Here is a 16,834-nt window from a genome sequence, read left to right as displayed (position 1 = left end):
TTTGTTTTGTTATCGCACGCGCGTGGATAGAAGGGGAAAGGCGTGACGCTTTTGAGGTTAATTGGCGCGGCCGAAGTAGAAGAGACCAGGAAAACGTAAGCAAGCTGAAGTAATAAAATCAACCGGGACCGGCTGAGAGCTGTCCCCGTCTCCCCCAAAGGAAAACCCGTTCCTCCCGACTAGGCAGGATCGCCGTTAAGAGCGATCGGAATAATAGGTCACCAACGTGTAACGGGAGGCCTGTGCAGCTCCCAAACAAGTCTGCTCCGTACGTGTATTTCTGGGTGCGTGACTTTGTATGCCTACAAAACGTCCTCTTTTAAAAGCTGCAGGGCAGCAAATCGTTATCTTCGGGGAACGATGGTGAAGCAGCCAGAGTTACGGGAGAGGGAGAGAGAGAAAGAGAGAAAAGGAAAGAGGGGGAGAGGGGAAAACAGAGAGAGAGGGAGAGAGAGAGAAAGCGTGCGCCCTGTAAAACGAAGAGGTCGTTTTCGGAGGGCTCAGTTAGCGCAACCCGCAGCTAGTTACCTGGCAATGGCATCTGGGGGAGGAGGAAGCCCGTAGGTGGAGGAGACGTTAAAGCCTCGTGGAATGAATTAGCATCTCCTGCCCGCAAATTGCTAGGACAAGGCGAGCCTTTTCCAGTAATGCTTTCCGCATCTGGTGACTCTGTGGGAGCAGCACCGTCAGAAAAGAGCGGTAAGGGAAAGCGGGTGCCAACGGCACCGTCCTCGCGTCCCCTTTAGGGCCGGACCGCAAATTCTCTGGCTGTCAGAAAGACCGTTTAGCAGCGCCCTGGGCTGTAACTGTCTGCGATACTTCTCCCTTTGACAGCACAGAGGCGGTCCGACGCGCTCAGGTCCCTCTAAAGTGGTAACGCCAGGCCTAGGACTAGACAGCAGGGGATCATGTGTCCGAGCGGCACGATGAGCACTAACCTTAACGAGCAGGGGGTTACTGTGCGGGTGTTACAGGAAGGGGATGTTGCGCGTGTCTGCGTTGACCGAGGGGCAGAGCACGTTGCGCCCAAAAATGCGGACAGAGAAGGTTTCTGACAGATTAATCTCTAGCGGCTACTTAGTCTAACTTCCCTTTCGCAGCAAACCCGAGTGTCGTCGTAGCCCCCAGAGCAGGGCTGGGGGAAGCGGTACCTGCAGGTTGCGCGTTCTCGTTTACCTTGCGTGCGTGCGCGAGTGCGCGCGTGTTTTTTGGCTTTTGATGCTGCCAGAATTGTTCTGTTTGCTCTGTCATTGCAGTATAATATACATACACATATATATATAACGTATGTACGTACATATATATATATATATACACATACACACAAAACACGTTTGTTGCACCCAGAGCTCCCGCTTTGTTCCTTTGTGCCCTGAATTCCCCTTTTAGCTCCCTGTGTGCCCCAGGGCTCTCCCTTGAGCTTTTGAGAAGCTGCTCTCAGGAGTCTGGGGGCCTCTGGTGCCCTGGCAGGCCCAGCTGTCCCTGATGGCCTGCAGCTCTGGGCACTGTGGCTGTGAGAAGTCCCAGGTGGTGCCTGTTGGGTGGATTGCAACGGCAGGAAATGGGTACATGCTGTGCGCTGAGTCTGCATTTGGTAGAAGTTCATGTCAGGCTTGGTCCAGGACAATGGAACTGCTGCCACACACTGCCTGCTGGGACCGAAATGTTGGCTGCAACACAGAGGTGAGCAGGGCTGAGGGAAGTCTGGTCTATGGCTTGTGTATGTGCTGGGGGGTCTTAGTGGATGGGAGTGTCCTGGGCAATTCAGCACAACTGAAGCGGACCATGCCGGGGCAAACTGTACTGGGGCTGGGAGTCGCCATGTATTGGGATAGTGGGGGGCAAGGACAGGGTGGGGAAGAGTGGTGCATCAGGGTCATGGAGGGTGGGGGAGGAAGGTAGTGCACTGGGGCTGGAGGGGGAAAGATGAATGGATTGCATCAGGGTTGTGGTGGGGTTTATTGCGCATCAGATTAGTGGGGGGAGGGGGTCAGGGGCAGATTGGGGCTGTTTCCTGCAGGGATAGAAGGGATCTGAGGAGAAGCACTGGGGAGGGTCACGTGGGCATGGGCAGTGTGGGAACTGACCTGGGGCTGCTCCAGAGGGTGTCGGGGAGCCCCGGACCCCTGCTGGAGATTGCGGGGCTGCAGTGTGGCCTGTGTGTCGGTTTCCGGCCCTCGAGTGTGAGGGGGGAGGAGAGACAGGGCTGGCCAGAACGGAATCGCCGCAGGGTCAAAGGTCACCGAGCGGTGCAGGCCGGCCCCCCCCCCGCCCGGCATGCCGGGAACAGTAGTCTTCCGGCACTGGGCTTCCGGCAGGCCATGTTGTTTTGCGCTGCACCCCGAGAGCAGTAAACTTCCGGCACTGCTCTTCCAGCTGTTGTTTTGCGCGGCATGGCGGCAGCAATAGGCTTAGGGCACCGGGTTCCGGATTTTTTTTTTTTTTTCGCTCTATGCCGGGAGCACTAGTCCACCAGTATCTGACCATTCGGCCATTTCAGGCTGCTGCGGATGCCGGGAGCTCTAATCTTCCTGTCGGCCATATTGTTTTCCGCTGCATGCTGGTAGTTGTAGTCTTCCGGTACAGGCTTTCCAGGAAGTCATTTTATCCTGCCGTGCATGCCAGGAACTGTAGTCTCCTTGCACCGGGTTTCCGGAAGCCTATTTTCATATGCTGTGCATGGTAGGAGGTGTAGTCTTCCAGTACCGGGCTTTTGTGAGGCCATTTTTGTCTGCAGCGCATGCTAGGAGTTGTAGTCTTCTTACTGGAACGCTGCTGTGGAAACCCTGCAAGACTCACGGACAAGGGAGAGAGGTTATTGTAACACAGTAATGTGAAGGACGAACAGTTCCAGCCGAATAACATTAAGTAAACCACAACCCTTTGAACAACGCGATGAGTTGGCAAAACAAAAACATCAGAATAACCCAGTAATCTAAGATCATTAGTACTTATTAACATATTATATTACACCCCCCTAAATCAATGAGATCAGAATGACATAATAATGACATAATAATCATGTTACCGCCTTTTGAGCTTCTTGTGCTAATTAATAGGAATGTTAAAGCGCAAGCATGGAGTTAATACATGATGTGATAAAATTGTAACCGATAGAAAAAAATGTGTAAAGTACTCCCTGAAAAGTGTAGGGGTGCTAGCTTTGTGGATCTACCACTTAGCACCTATCTCTGCACAGAAATATAATAAATATCTCAACGTTGTGTGTCTATTGGTGCCTTGCACACCAGACAAAGAAGGATAAAGGGCTCCACCCCACTTTAGCAGCCTGCTTCTCTGCTTTCGCCTGCTCCTTTGGCCTTTTATTTTCCATCTGCTGGCCTCTGTTGGCCTTCTAAACCCCTTAGCGCCCCTCTTGTGCACTTTGCACTATTCTTGCAGCCCTCTTTGTGCCTCACAGCTGTCTTTTGCCCCTCCCGTCTTTTTACCTCCCCTCTACTCCCTTCAGAGTGCCTCTGCAGGCCTTTATCCTGCCCAACAGCACTCCTTTGGTCCTCCAGACCTCTGTGTGACACTCCTTTCTTCTGGCCCTGAGCTCTCTTCTGGCCCTATACAGCCATTAGCACCCCTGCAGTCTCCTCAGAATCCCCCAAGGGATCTTCTTCCTGACCTAGAGCTTTCTGGTTGCCAGTCCAGTCCCTTTAGCAGCCTGCTGCTCTGCTTTGGTGTGCTCCTTTGGCCTTTTATTTTCCATCTCCTGAGCTCTGTTGGCCCTCTAGACCCCTTAGCTCTGCTCTTGTGCACTCTGGACTATTCTTTCAGCCTTCGGCATGCCCCAGAGCTGTCTTCTGGCCTCCCTGCCCAGAGACTTTAGGAACACTCTAGTCTCCTCAGAATGCCTCCAACTATCTTCTTTCTTCTCCAGAGTCATCTTTCCCTCTTGGAGTCCCCTTAGAAATCCTGTAGTGCACTCCAGACTACTTTTTAGCTTTCTTTCTGCCCCAGAGGTTTGTCTTGGCACCCTGTAAACCCATTAGCCCCCCTCTTGTCCCTTTAGAATCCCACAGGTGCCCTCCTTCTTGCCCTGTAGCCCTCAGTTGGTGCTCCAGCCCCTTTAGTAGCCTACTGCCCTGGTTAAGCCTTCTATTTTCCACCTGCTGACCTCCGTTGGCCTTCCAGACTCTTTAGCCCCCCTCTTCTGCTCTCTGGACTATTCTTACAGCCTTCCTGGTACCCCACAGCTGTCTTTTCCTCCTCCAGCCTCTCTAGCACACCTTGACTCCCCTCAGAGCCCCTCTGAAGGCCTTTATTGCAACTCAGAGCACTCCTTTGGTCCTGTAGACCCCTGTGTGACACTGCTCTGCTCTGGACCACTCTTTTGGCCTCTGTGGTGCCCGAGAGCCTTCTTTTGGCCCTTTAGAGCCCCAAGGACCCCTCTTGTGCTCTCTGGACACCTCTTTTGGACAGGATGGGGCTCAAGAGCAGTCTTCTGCCTTTCTGGACTCCTTCAGGACCACCTAGTCTTCTCAGAACCCCTCCAGATTCCTTCCTTGTTCCTTGTCTTTGTTTTGGCCCTCTGGATGCCTTAGGGTCTCTATAGAGCACTCTGGATTATTCTTTCAGCCTTTCTTTTGCCCCAGAGCTCTCTTCTGGTACTCTACACCCATTAGCACCTTGCAGTCCCCTCAGAATCCCCCAGGAGCCCCCCGGTTGCCAGTCCAGCCCCTTTACTAGCCTGCTGCTCTGGTTTAGCAACCTCTTTTGGCCTTTTATTTTACACCTGCAGACCTCTGTTGGCCCTCTAGACCCCTTAGCATCCTTCTAGTGTACTCTGGATTACCCTTTCAGCCTTCTGTGTGCCCCAGAGTTCTCCCCCACCCCACCCCAACGCTTTGGAACTCTCTAGTCTCCTCAGAACTCCTCTAGCTATCTTCCCTGTTCCCTAGAGTAATTCTTTTTGCCATGTAGATTGCTTAGCACTCCTAGTTTCCTCTGGATGTCTTAGCCTTCCTTGTGGTCTTGATGCGTCTTCTGGCCCTCTGGAATCCCATTAGAAAGCATGTAATTTTCTGGTAGCCCATCCAGGTTTCTTCTTTATTCCCTAGAGTCATTTGTTTGGCTATGTAGGCCCCTTTTGAACCATTCTAGTACACTTTAGACTAGTTGCTTCCCTTCATTGTTTGCCAGAGCTGCTGTCTGGCCCTCCCCCTCCCCGGATCCTGCAGTCCCCTCAGAATCCATCTTGAGTGCTCCTGCTGTCCTAGAGCCCTCTTAGCACTCCAGCTCCTTTAGCAGCCTACTGCTCTGCTTTAGCCTCCTCTTTCAGCCTTTTGTTTCCCACCCACAGACCTGTGTTGTCTGCCTAGACTCCCCCTTAGCACCATGCTACTCCCCTGGAAACCCTTCAAAAAACTCTTCCCTTTAAAGGCCCTTTTCATGCCCCAGAGCTGTCTTCTGGCCCTCAAAATTGCTTAAAACCCCTCCAGTTGTTCAAATGGCCTCTTGAGGCCTTTGGCCCTATACATCTCATAGAACCTCTCCTGTCCCCTTAGAATACCTCTAGAAGTCTCTCTTGTTAGTAAATTCTTAACTTTTGGGCATCTAGTCCCATTATGAGCTCTCTGGTCTGCTCTGAACACTTCCTGGGATGCTTACTGTGCTCCACAGATTCTCTCTGGCCCTCTAGCCACCTTAGGAACTGTCTAGTCTCCTCAGTAGCCCTCCAGCTATCTTCCTTGTGCCCCAGAGTCATTTTTTAGCCATGCAGGTCTGTTAGGACCTCTCTAGTGCATTGTGGAGTCTTTTGGCCTTCCATCCTCCCTAGAGCTGTCTTTTGGCAGTCTAGCTTCTTTAGGATTTCTGCAGTGTTCTCCAAACTGTTTCTGAGCTTTTTCTTATGCCCTAATCCTTTTTTATTCAGCTGCCTGAGCCTCTTTTTTTTCCTCAGAACCCTTTGGGTGGCCTTGGTTGGACTTTTTTCTTTTTGTGCCCAAGCTATGTTTTGGCCTTTTCACCCTTGTAGGACTCCTCTAGTCCCTTTAGAACCTCATTTGAAGCCTTTGTTGTGCCCCAAAGTGCTGTGTTGGTTCTGCAGCCGTCTTAGTACCTTTCTTGTCTTCTGTGAGTCCTCCACTTTGAGATACAGAGCTAGTATTCCCCTGGGGACCTACCTATCCCACCTAGCAACTGCATTTTCTTAATTACTCTAGGTACTACACAGGAAACACCCCTCTTGGGAAGTAGTCACCTTACAGAAGCAGGCTTATTCCAAGAGTTTATTTTGGTATCTCGGTTTGCCCTATAGGAAATGTTGTCTTGCCCAAACAGCTGAATTGTATGCAGGTCTGAACCAATTGACTGCGGTATAATATTCCCTTTAAAGGTTATGTGGAATGTTGTCGTTTTCTTTCAAAGCATAAGCAGAACTGGTTTCTAGTTTTGAATGCAAAGGGTCATGCTAGTTAGAGTAAAAAGAAGTTTAACAACATACCTCCTGGTATCATGGAAACAATAGATGAAGTCTCAGTAGCAGAGTAGATAACTCTTTTCATCAAAAAGGTCTGTTGAGCCTTTTCGTAGTTTGCATTCTGAGCAGAGGAGAAAGACCTGCTCCTGCCCAGCCCTATGTATTTATGGCTTCCACTGCTTTGCTCCTCCCCTTCCAAGTGCTTGTGGGTAGGGCGGTGGGCGGGCCTAGAGTTACATAAAGGCAGGCTCTCAGCCCAGGGAGATCATTCTGGCTTTACTCTCTCATGGGAGTGATGCTCTGGAATTGCCTTAAAATAACAAATGCTGTAAATAACAGCATTTGAGGAAATAAAACTGCCTGCAAAAATTTATCGCTGCATTTAGAATAGCAAGGGTCATGCCTTAATGTAAGAGCAGTGGGACGGCCGAACGCAGAGACACAAGTACGACAGAAAACCGCTCATACCCTGCATTTTTTCTCTCCGGTCGGTATTTTGGCCATTTACCGTCCGGTCAGTATGGGGCGTTCAGCGGTGGAAAAGGTCTTCCAGGTCTCCAGGTATATCTTCTGTTAAGTGTCATTATTGAGTTCTGGTGTTTCTGTGTTTATTGTGGAAGGGTCCTGACTTCATCACTGGGTTCTTCCCAGATGATGAGACCTGAGAAATTATTTGCTCCTCTTTTGGACTGCAGACAAAAGGAGACAGCAGAGGTTCTCAAAAACCATTTTCTCCTTCTTTCACAGCTTAGGTGGTGGTGTGTTGTGTAGCATCTCCAGTAATTCAGATGCGTGTGAGCTGTCGCTCTCATCAGCTAGCCTGACGGCTTACTTGCTGGATGTTGTGCTGCTCCTCAGAAATATTGTCAGCCCTGTCAGGGAGATACTGTTTCACATTTTTGTAGTATATAGACTTGTAGAAGAATGTAGACTTTATATGAAGAGAGAAGGAAGCACCCTCCTTCCCTGCCACTGCAGTATGATGAGAAATGTAGTCATGTCATTGGAAGCACAACCCCAGCATAAGTAAGCATATGTGCTTCAAGAGCTCAAAAATATAGCTAATCAACTCCCCTCTTTTCCTGCCCAAGCATTAGCGCTGAGCAGGAAGAAACTGCTGGAATTCCCCAGGTGAGCAGCAAGCAATTTGCAGCATTGCCTTCCAGTTCCTTTCTTATATTTGTGCCCCTGAATGCACTGCTGCATACTGTTTTGTGGCTGTGCTTCTGACCCTTTGGCTTTAGGGGCTGCCCACTTTGTTTTTTCAGATATCGTGTGGCCCTTCCAAGAAATGGCTGAGGTTTCCTGGTGAGGCAGAACAGGTGATCGTACCGGTGTTTCAGTTGTTCTAGGGCTGGTCAGCACTGCCTGGCAGCGTAGTAAGTTTGTTGCGTTGGTTTTCCAGGTACCGTTGACATCACTGCAGAGAAGTTGTGGGAGCTTGGAATCGGCGTGGCACAGGTGAGCAGCACACACACAGCGCTTTGGCGGAAGGCGCTCTTGCGGACGAGGCCGGAGCCAGCTGGCACGGGAATGACTGCTCGTGTTCCAATTTGGCAGGTGATGAAGGTGAATGTGGTGACCCAAGGAAGATCAGAGAGTGTGTGGCTGTCATTGCAGATGTCTCTTCAGTAGAGATAGTGACCCTGAGAACTCTAAAAGCTAAGTTGAGGGGAGAAGAGTGTTGGAGTGTCTTGGCTGTGTGTGTATGCCCGCTGATGTTCAGTGCAGTGTGGAGGGCTCTTCTGGTGAGTGCTGTGTGTGAGGCAGGTGCAGTGGAGGGTGGATGGGAGGAAGCGAGAGTGAGCTAGTCAGGGCAGTTCCAACCTGTGTCTATGTTCGTGTGTAGTTTGTGTTGTGTGTTTTAGCTCTGCTACCTTTTGTTCAGGTCTTGATGTCACTTTTGTCCTTTGCACTCAAGGAGCATGGTCCACACTGTGCAGCAGTAGCGTGGTAGGCATCCGTTGCCTTTTGCCTGGCGTGACTATTCGGCATCATGGTGACAGATTGCCTCTCATTCCATGTGGCCAGCTAAAAGGGGCGGTCTGTCACTCCAGCTTTGCGTCGTAGCCATTTGCGGCCAGTCATCTTTGCCATCGTCAAGGCATCATCGACCACTCTTGTTTTGCGTCTTTGTGACGTCCTTTCAGGGTTTTCTTCCCTGCGTCATCGCCGCATCGAATCTTTCTCGCCGACCTTTCTTGCGTCGATCTTTCCGGCTTTGCCAGAGTTCTTGCCATCAGAAGTCGTGGCACTTGGTTCTTTACTGGTCTTGTGCAGAGCATCAGAGCTGTGCGGTCGTGATGTTGTAGAGCTTTCTAGCCCACAGCATCTTACGTGTGGGAGTAGTTCTTTTTGTGTAGGGCTTTCCTGCGTGTTTGTGTCTAATGTTTCTTATCTGTCTGTTTAGTGCTGGAGCTGCCTTGCGTGTGGGTGTTAGGAATGGTAGGATGTAGAGTGTGGCAGGGATGGCTCAGAACATTGATCCGCCAGCCTGTGTGCTCCCCTTTATGCTGTTTTGCAGATGTGCTGCAGCAGCCCATGTGCCCAAGGGAGACGAAGGAAGCGAGAGGCATCTCCACTCTTAGGTTCAGGTGCAGAGCAGCATTCCCAGTGGGCTGAAGGGAGACGGAGGAAGAAAGGGGCATGGTCTTAGAAGGTGATCTAGGGGTTTGTTGTTGGAAACGGGGTGGTGTTGTGCTACGGTTCCTGGATCAATTCTTGCTTTGTACTTGTAGATGAGGAGCAATGCGGAGGCCAGATTACTCACACCCAGGCAGAATACGGCAAGGTGAGCGTCGTTCCCAGAGATGAAGCGGAGGCTATATAGGGCTGTTGTCCTGTCGGCGCCGTCCGTGTCGCACACCGCCGTTCTCGTTTTACAGACAGGCCTCGGCACTGTGACCATAGCCTGGCGGTCAGCAGGGGTTATAGGAGCGGGTAAAGGTGTGGGAGCAAATGCTTGATGCAGGTGGGCTGTGGTCTTGCACACATCACCTCAGTGCATGATTGCTCTGTGCTTGCAGGTTTTGCAGAAAGCTGTGGAGAGAAGCTGAGTGCTGGCAAGAGCCTGAGCAGGTGAGAGCGTATCTTGTTTGTGTCAGAATGTTATTGTGTGGTGGGCGGTGTTGGGCTGCCCCTCAGTGATGTCTCTCGCTCTGCTTTTTTGCAGGTACCGTGCAGGCCTTTCCGAGGCACGCCTGCGGATCGCAGGGAAGCAGTTCGGTGTCTGGCATCACGGGGCTGGCGAGCGCTGTCTGGGTGAGGAGCAATTTTGTTTTTTTGTTTCTTCCAGATGCTGCGGGTGGCCCATCCAGCCGCAGTGTTGGAGTTTGGAAGTGTTGTAGTGAAGGTGAGCAGAGCATCTGTGGTGCTTTGGGGGAGGGTGTTGTTGCGGATGAGGTAGGAGCTGACTGGCACAGGGGTGACCGCTTGTGCTGTGGTTTGGCAGGTGCTGGAGGCAAACGCGGTGATCGAAGGAAGACCGGAGAGGATGTGGCTGCCGTTGCGGGTGCCTCCTGAGGACAGATGGTGACCCGCAGGCTCTGCACTCTAAAAAGTAAGCTGAAGGGCAAAGGGTGTTGGGGTGTGTTGGCTCAGTGTGTGTGTGTGTGCGTGTGCACGTGTGCTGACATTCATTGTAGTGTGGAGGGCTCCTCAGGAGGAGTGCTGTGTGTGAGGTAGAGATGGTGGGGTGTGTGTGGCAGAAAGCGAGGGGGTGCTAGGCAGGGCAGCTCTGGGGTGTAGTCTGTGTTCGGGTGTAGTCTGTGTTCTTGTGTAGTCTTTGTGTTGTGTGTTGTGGCTGTGTTCTGTTTTGCTGAGATCTTGATGTCGCTCTTGTTCTTCGTGCTCAGGGAGCACAGCCCACATTGTGCAGCAGTAGCGTGGCAGGCATCTGTTGTCCTTTGCCTGGCACGAGTCATCGGCATTGTGCCAAGGGAATCTCGTCTCATTCCGTGCTGCCTACTAAAAGGGGCGGTCCGTCGCTCCGGCTTCGCGTCACGGCCGATCGGGCCACGGTCGCGGCCTCGCCGGTCGCTCCTCTTCCGAGGCCGCTCTCGTTCCGCATCTTTGCGGCGCCCTTTCAGGGTTCTCTTCCCTGCGTTGTCACGGGCTCGGGTCTTTCTTGCGAGCCTCCTCTTCCCCGGCGTTCCCGGCTTTGCCGGCTCCTTTCCATCGCGAGCGGTGGCCTTTCCCCCCTCTTTTCTGGACTCATCCAGAGCATCTGAGCTGCACAACTGTAGTGTCATAGGTCTTACTGGCTGGCAGCATTGTCTTCGCTGCCCTTTATCTATGCTATGGTGTGTGTTTGTGTCTGTATGTATGTCTGTGTCTTTGTTTGGAGCTGCCTTGCCTGTGGATGTAGTTATGGTAGTGGGTAGAATATAGTAATGCAGCTATCCTAGTTATTGGGGGGGGGGTTAATAAGAGGTAGAGGTATTTATTTATTTATTATTAGTTAGAATTTCCAGTTTGGGGGGCTTTGTGGTCATTCCAATGCAGTGTTACGTTTAAGAAGAATAGTAGCAGATAGTTATGTTAGCTAAGGGGATGGATGGCTGTAGTGAGTGTGAATGGGCAGTTGTTTGGTAGTTGGATGGGTCTAATGATGTATGCTTTTCTTTTTGCCTCTAGGTTGTAGTTAGCATTCTGAATTATTATTATTTAAAAAAAAAAAAAAAAAACAGCTGGGGGATTTTTTTTTTTTTCCCCCAGCTAGGTTTTTTTTCCCCTGGTCCCGGCCACTCTGCGAGGCAACTATTGTTGCCCATGTTGATGCGGAGCTTTGCCTTGGGACTGGGGCTTTCTAGGATTTTTTTTTTTTTTTTCCTTCTTGGTAACCCTGTTACTGAGAGCTACCTAAAATAGGAGGTGATTGCCTATTACTGCAGGAAGGTAGTGTACGTGCCAGGTGACGCGAGTAGTAGCCGTGAGATTATAGAGATGGATGGCAAGGAGTATGTGGAGCCGCTCTAGGATGTGGAGTTGCTTGTTGAGGTTTTTCTAGTGTGATGATTGAAGGCCAAGATACCTTGTTGCGATAAAGAGATTGTTGACTGGCTTTGAGCAATAAAGACAAAGACGGTTGTGTGTGTCTCTATTTCAAATAAAGACAGTTTTGTTTGTTTGTGTCCTCTTAATTTAATTACATTCATCCCCTTGGCTTTCAGCCAGACTGAAATGGTCCTTTTTTAGAAGGAAGTCATAGATTGCTGCTTGCCAGGCTATAACTGCTGTTTCTTTTGCTCCATTTATTCTTTCATCTTTGCTTTGTTTCTCTACTCTGTGCACTTTAAATCTGTCTGTACTTTTGTTTACCTCTTTGCTCTTTTTTTTTTTTTTTTTTTTTTTTTTTTTTTTTTTTTTGCTTTATTCAGTATTCTGTCGGCTGGGTTGTACGCTTTGCTCTGTCATCTCTGTTCTTTGCTCTGTAGTGTTTGCTTTCTGCTTTATTCTCTCTCTCTAGGCTGTCTTCTTTATTGCTAGACTACTGCTTGGGAGTCAGCTTTCTTCTCCCCGTAGTTATCTGTTTTAATTTGCATATGTCATGCCTTCGCTAGCAGAGGGAGGATACTAGCTCCTTAATTTTTAAAAATTAATTATTATTTGCTCCGAGCTAGTATCCTCCCTCTGCTAGCGAAGGCATGACATATGCAAATAAATAAATAAAATTAATTATTTATTTTTCCCCCCCACCCCTTTTTATTTCCCTTCTGCCCCACTCCCCTCCTCCCTCTCTCTCATTTTGCATTCTCACAGCATCCAGCAACCGTATACAGCACAGTCAAGCACCCCAACCACCCAACAGCAGCAGCAGAAATCACAGCACAGAGCATGCAGCTCAGCCAACCAGCCCAGAGGAGGAGGCAACCAGGCACCACAGCTCACAGCACAGGGACACAGCAAGGAACCACACACCACAGCCAGCAACAGTAGCACAGCCAGCAGCAAGACACCACAAGGACAGCCACAGCACCAGGGGTTAGGGGTCAGGTCACAGCTAGGGGCTAGGCCTAGGGGCCAGGGGTTACAGCCAGGGTCAGGCTTAGCAGTCACAGTTAGGGGTCAGGGTTGGGGGTTAGGGGCTAGGGGTCAGGTTCAAGACTTAGGGTCAGGGCGTCAGGCTCAAGGGGTCAGAGGTTACGGTCCAGGCTAGGGGCTAAGGGCTATGGTTAAGGGGTCAAAGGTCAGGGTTCAAGGGTCAAAGGTCAGGGTTCACATGCTCATAGGTCAGACATCGAGGGTCAGAGGTCAGGGTTCACAGGGTCAAGGGGTCAAAGGTCAGGGGTCAGAGGTCAAGGATCAGGGGGTCAGAGGTCAAGGGTCGGGGTCGAGGGTCCGAAGTCAGGGGTCAGAGGTCAAGGGTTAGAGGACGGGGGTCAAGGGCCAAAGGTCAGGGGACAAGGGTCAGAGGTCGGGGTCAAGGGTCAGAGGTCAAAGGTCAGGGGTCGAAGGTCAGGGGACAAGGGTCAGAGGTTGAAGGTCGAACGTCAGGGGTCAAGGATCGGAAGTCGGGGGTCAAGGGTCAGAGGTCGAAGGTTGGGGGTCAAGGGTCGGAGGTCGAAGGTCAGGGGGCAAGGGTCGAGGGTCGGAGGTCAAGGGTCAGGGGTCGAAGGTCAGGGGTCAAAGGTTAGGGGTCGAAGGTCGAAGGTCATGGGTCGAGGGTCGAAGGTCGGGGTCAAGGGTCAGAGGTTGGAGGTCGAGGGTCAAAGGTTGGGGGACGGGGGTCAGGGGTCGAAGGTCGGGGTCAAGGGTCGGAGGTCGAAGGTCAGGGGGCAAGGGTCGGAGGTCGGGGGTCAGGGGTCGAAGGTCAGGGGTCATGGGTCAGAGGTTGGACGTCGGGGTCAAGGGTCAGACGTTGAAGGTCGAAGGTCAGGGGTCAAAGGTTGGAAGTCAGGGGTCAAGGGTCAGAGGTCGAAGGTCGGGGATCAGAGTTCAGGGGTCAAGGGTCAGAGGTCGAAGGTTGGGGGTCAAGGGTCGGAGGTCGAAGGTCAGGGGGCAAGGGTCGAGGGTCAGGGGTCGAAGGTCAGGGGTCAAAGGTTAGGGGTCGAGGGTCAAAGGTCGAAGGTCATGGGTCGAGGTCAAAGGTCGAAGGTCAGGGGTCAAGGGTCAGAGGTTGGAGGTCGGGGGTCAGAGGTCGAGGGTCAAAGGTCGGGGACGGGGGTCAGGGGTCGAAGGTCGGGGGTCGAGGGTCGGAGGTCGAAGGTCAGGGGGCAAGGGTCGGAGGTCGGGGGTCAGGGGTCAAAGGTTAGGGGTCGAGGGGTCAAAGGTCGAAGGTCAGGGGTCAAGGGTCGGAGGTTGGAGGTCGGGGTCAAGGTCAGAGGTCGAGGGTCGGGGTCAAGGGTCAGACGTTGAAGGTCGAAGGTCAGGGGTCAAAGGTTGGAAGTCAGGGGTCAAGGGTCAGAGGTCGAAGGTCGGGGATCAGAGTTCAGGGGTCAAGGGTCAGAGGTCGAAGGTTGGGGGTCAAGGGTCGGAGGTCGAAGGTCAGGGGGCAAGGGTCGAGGGTCGGAGGTCGAGGGTCAGGGGTCAAAGGTTAGGGGTCGAGGGTCAAAGGTCGAAGGTCATGGGTCGAGGTCAAAGGTCGAAGGTCAGGGGTCAAGGGTCAGAGGTCGAGGGTCAAAGGTCGGGGGACGGGGGTCAGGGGTCGAAGGTCGGGGGTCAAGGGTCGGAGGTCAGGGGGTCAAGGGTCGGAGGTCGGGGGTCAGGGGTCAAAGGTTAGGGGTCGAGGGGTCAAAGGTCGAAGGTCAGGGGTCAAGGGTCAGAGGTTGGAGGTCGGGGTCAAAGGTCAGAGGTCGAGGGTCGGGGTCAAGGGTCAGACGTTGAAGGCCGAAGGTCAGGGGTCAAAGGTTGGAAGTCAGGGGTCAGAGGTCGAAGGTCGGGGATCAGAGTTCAGGGGACAAGGGTCAGAGGTCGAAGGTCAGGGGACAAGGGGTCAGAGGTCAAAGGTCAGATGTCGAAGGTCAAGGGTCAGAGGTCAGGGTTCACTGGGTCAGGGGGTCAAAGGTCAGGGGTCAGAGGTCAAGGATCAGAGGTCGGGGGTCAAGGGTAAGAGGTCGAAGGTCAGGGGACAAGGGTCAGAGGTTGAAGGTCGAAGGTCAGGGGTCAAGGATCGGAAGTCAGAGGTCGAAGGTCGGGGGTCAGAGGTCGAAGGTCGAGGGGCAAAGGTCGGGGGACGGGGTCAGGGGTCGAAGGTCGGGGGTCAAGGGTCGGAGGTCGAAGGTCAAGGGTCGGAGGTCGAGGGTCAGGGGTCGAAGGTCGGGAGTCGGAGGTCGAAGGTCAGGGGTCAAAGGTCAGGGGACAAGGGTCAGAGGTCAAGGGTCAGGGGTCAAAGGTAAGAGGTTGGTTGGGTTAGGGTTAGAGGGTTAGGGTTAGAGGGTTAGGGTTAGGGTTAGAGGGTTAGGGTTAGGGTTAGGGGTTAGGGTTAAGGGTTAGGGTTAGGGTTAAGGGTTAGGGTTTAGGGTTAGGGTTTAGGGTTAGGGTTAGGTTAAGGTTAGGGTTTAGGGTTAGGGTTTAGGGTTGGGGTTAGGGTTGGGGTTAGGGTTAGGATTGAGAGAACGAGAAAGGCAGCGTGCGCCATTGTTATGAATGTGGATAGAGGGTGCCCAAAGAAGGTGTTGGCAGCCAAGAGAGCTGAGCTGTAAAAGGGGACATCTTGAAGAGAAGTGGCTACAGGTAGCGAACCAGCTATTTGGTCATCACCTATGAGGCAAGCATGTGAGCGTAAGAGGAATCTGGGAGCTGAATCGAAAAGGTGATAGGTCGGAAACAGAGACAGGCACATCAAGTGCTTTCCTTCTTCCGTGTAGTGAAAGACCTAGGGAATTGTTGGTTAAGCGGGTGCGTGCGAAGGTTTGAGAAAGGGTACAGGACAGTAACGATAGTACTGAAGCAGGATAAAAACAAGGCTTCATGGAAGATGGCGTAGGTAAGCATTAGGTGATGTGCCTGCCTGTCTAATAACTTAGCCCTAATTGCTGTACGGAATGTTTCCAAACAGTTTACCCTGTAACGTATGATGTAAAGTGCTGTATTGAGACCTTTCCTTTAAGAAAGGAGGGGAGAGGAGAAGAAAAAAAAAGTATAAAAAGGGGGAAGAACACGGGAAAGAGAAAAAAAGAACATGCGTAAATGCTTTCGTTGCCTTTCATTGAGAGTAAAATGCCAGCTTCTCTCTTTGTTACAGAGCTAGAACCAACGATAGTAAATGCTGACGGAGAGGAAAGCTGGACAAGCGGTCTTTTTGTGATTAATACCTAAGGGACGAAGTGAATGAAACGAGGAAGCAAAAATGCAGTAGACCCCTGATATCCCCAGCAACTGCTGCAGAAGGAGGTGTTCTGCCATGGGCAAGTAAGGCGGCTGTTGGTAACGACTGTTTGTTATTTCGGCTTCCCAGAGGCAGTACTGAAGGCTAAACAACCCTTTCCTGCCCTGTGGATATCGTTAACTGCATCCACCTTAGTTTTGCTTTGGCTGTTTGTGTTTTGTCTTGTTATCCTACGTGTGCAGATAGAAAGGGAAGGATACAATACTTACACTTTCAGACAAATTGCCACGGCTGAAGTTGAAGAGACCAGAAAAACGTAAGCAAGCTGAGGTGCGAAAACCACGTGGAACCAGCCAAGAGCCGTCTCCATCTCCCGCAAACAAAAGCCCGTCCTTCCTGACTAGGAAGGCTCACTGTTAGTAGCGATCGAAATAATAGATCACAGACGTATAACGAAGGTCTGTCCGCCTTACAGCAAGTATGCTACGTACGTGTGTTTCTGTGCGTGTGACTTCACATGTTTGTGAAAGATCCTAGTTTAAAAGCTATGAGACTGCAAATTATTATCTTAGGGGAATGATACTGAAGTGGCCAAAGTTTCTGAAGAAGGAGAGGGAGAAAGAGAGAGAGGGAGAAAGTGCACGAACTGTAAAATTAAGAGATGGTTTTCAGAGATGGTTTTACCTGCCGCCTCGGGGGCTGCAGCGGGAGCTGACCCTTCCCCAACGGACGGACGGACGGTCGGACAGACGGACGCTGGCGTGGCGATGACTCTTCAGGTGTCACGGGGTAAGGGGAAGCGTGCCGGCACCGAGCTCCGTGGCAGGCTCGCTCCCAGGTGGTGTTTCTGCCCAGTAAAACAATAAACAGCCGCTTTATTCTTTGCGGTCGTGTCTGTGGTTCCGGACGCCCCCCTGCCTGAAGATGACGCCCAGGGGAGAAGGTTACACATTGTGTGCCCGGGGCCGGGAGCTGGTGGCCGAGCCCCTTGCACTTTGGAGTGCCTACAGTTCCCAGGGGACTCGGTGCTGTTCCCAGGGCTGTGGGGAGTTGCCCTTGCGTGGCCTGGACCCTCGGGACTCTTGGGGGTGGTTCCCATCGTCGTGGGGGCAGCCGGGGCCCCCCCTCCAGGGCCATGT

At 52.0% G+C, this 16,834-nt stretch overlaps 2 long non-coding RNA genes across 4 annotated transcripts; one reads left to right on the top strand and one right to left on the bottom strand.

The window, feature by feature from the left end:
- Positions 1 to 1,335: 1,335 nt before the first annotated feature.
- Positions 1,336 to 6,590, bottom strand: LOC134143332 (uncharacterized). The gene is made up of 3 exons (XR_009959085.1): positions 6,452 to 6,590; positions 2,088 to 2,786; positions 1,336 to 1,670 (listed from the first exon to the last, which is right to left on the bottom strand). It is a non-coding gene; the product is annotated as an uncharacterized LOC134143332 (long non-coding RNA).
- Positions 6,591 to 14,941: 8,351 nt separating this feature from the next.
- LOC134143398 (uncharacterized) lies at positions 14,942 to 16,579 on the top strand. Of its 3 annotated transcripts, none has more exons than XR_009959101.1 (3): positions 14,942 to 15,353; positions 15,612 to 15,778; positions 15,973 to 16,579. It is a non-coding gene; the product is annotated as an uncharacterized LOC134143398 (long non-coding RNA). The 3 variants fall into 3 exon arrangements; XR_009959102.1 differs by having other exon boundaries at positions 15,942 to 16,579; XR_009959100.1 differs by having other exon boundaries at positions 15,938 to 16,579.
- The last annotated feature ends 255 nt before the right edge of the window (positions 16,580 to 16,834 follow it).

This window comes from Rhea pennata, chromosome 8, assembly GCF_028389875.1.
Source record: "Rhea pennata isolate bPtePen1 chromosome 8, bPtePen1.pri, whole genome shotgun sequence".
NCBI classification, from domain to species: domain Eukaryota; kingdom Metazoa; phylum Chordata; class Aves; order Rheiformes; family Rheidae; genus Rhea; species Rhea pennata.
Note: the sequence above shows the minus strand (reverse complement) of the source record. Positions and strands in the feature narration are given on the sequence as shown.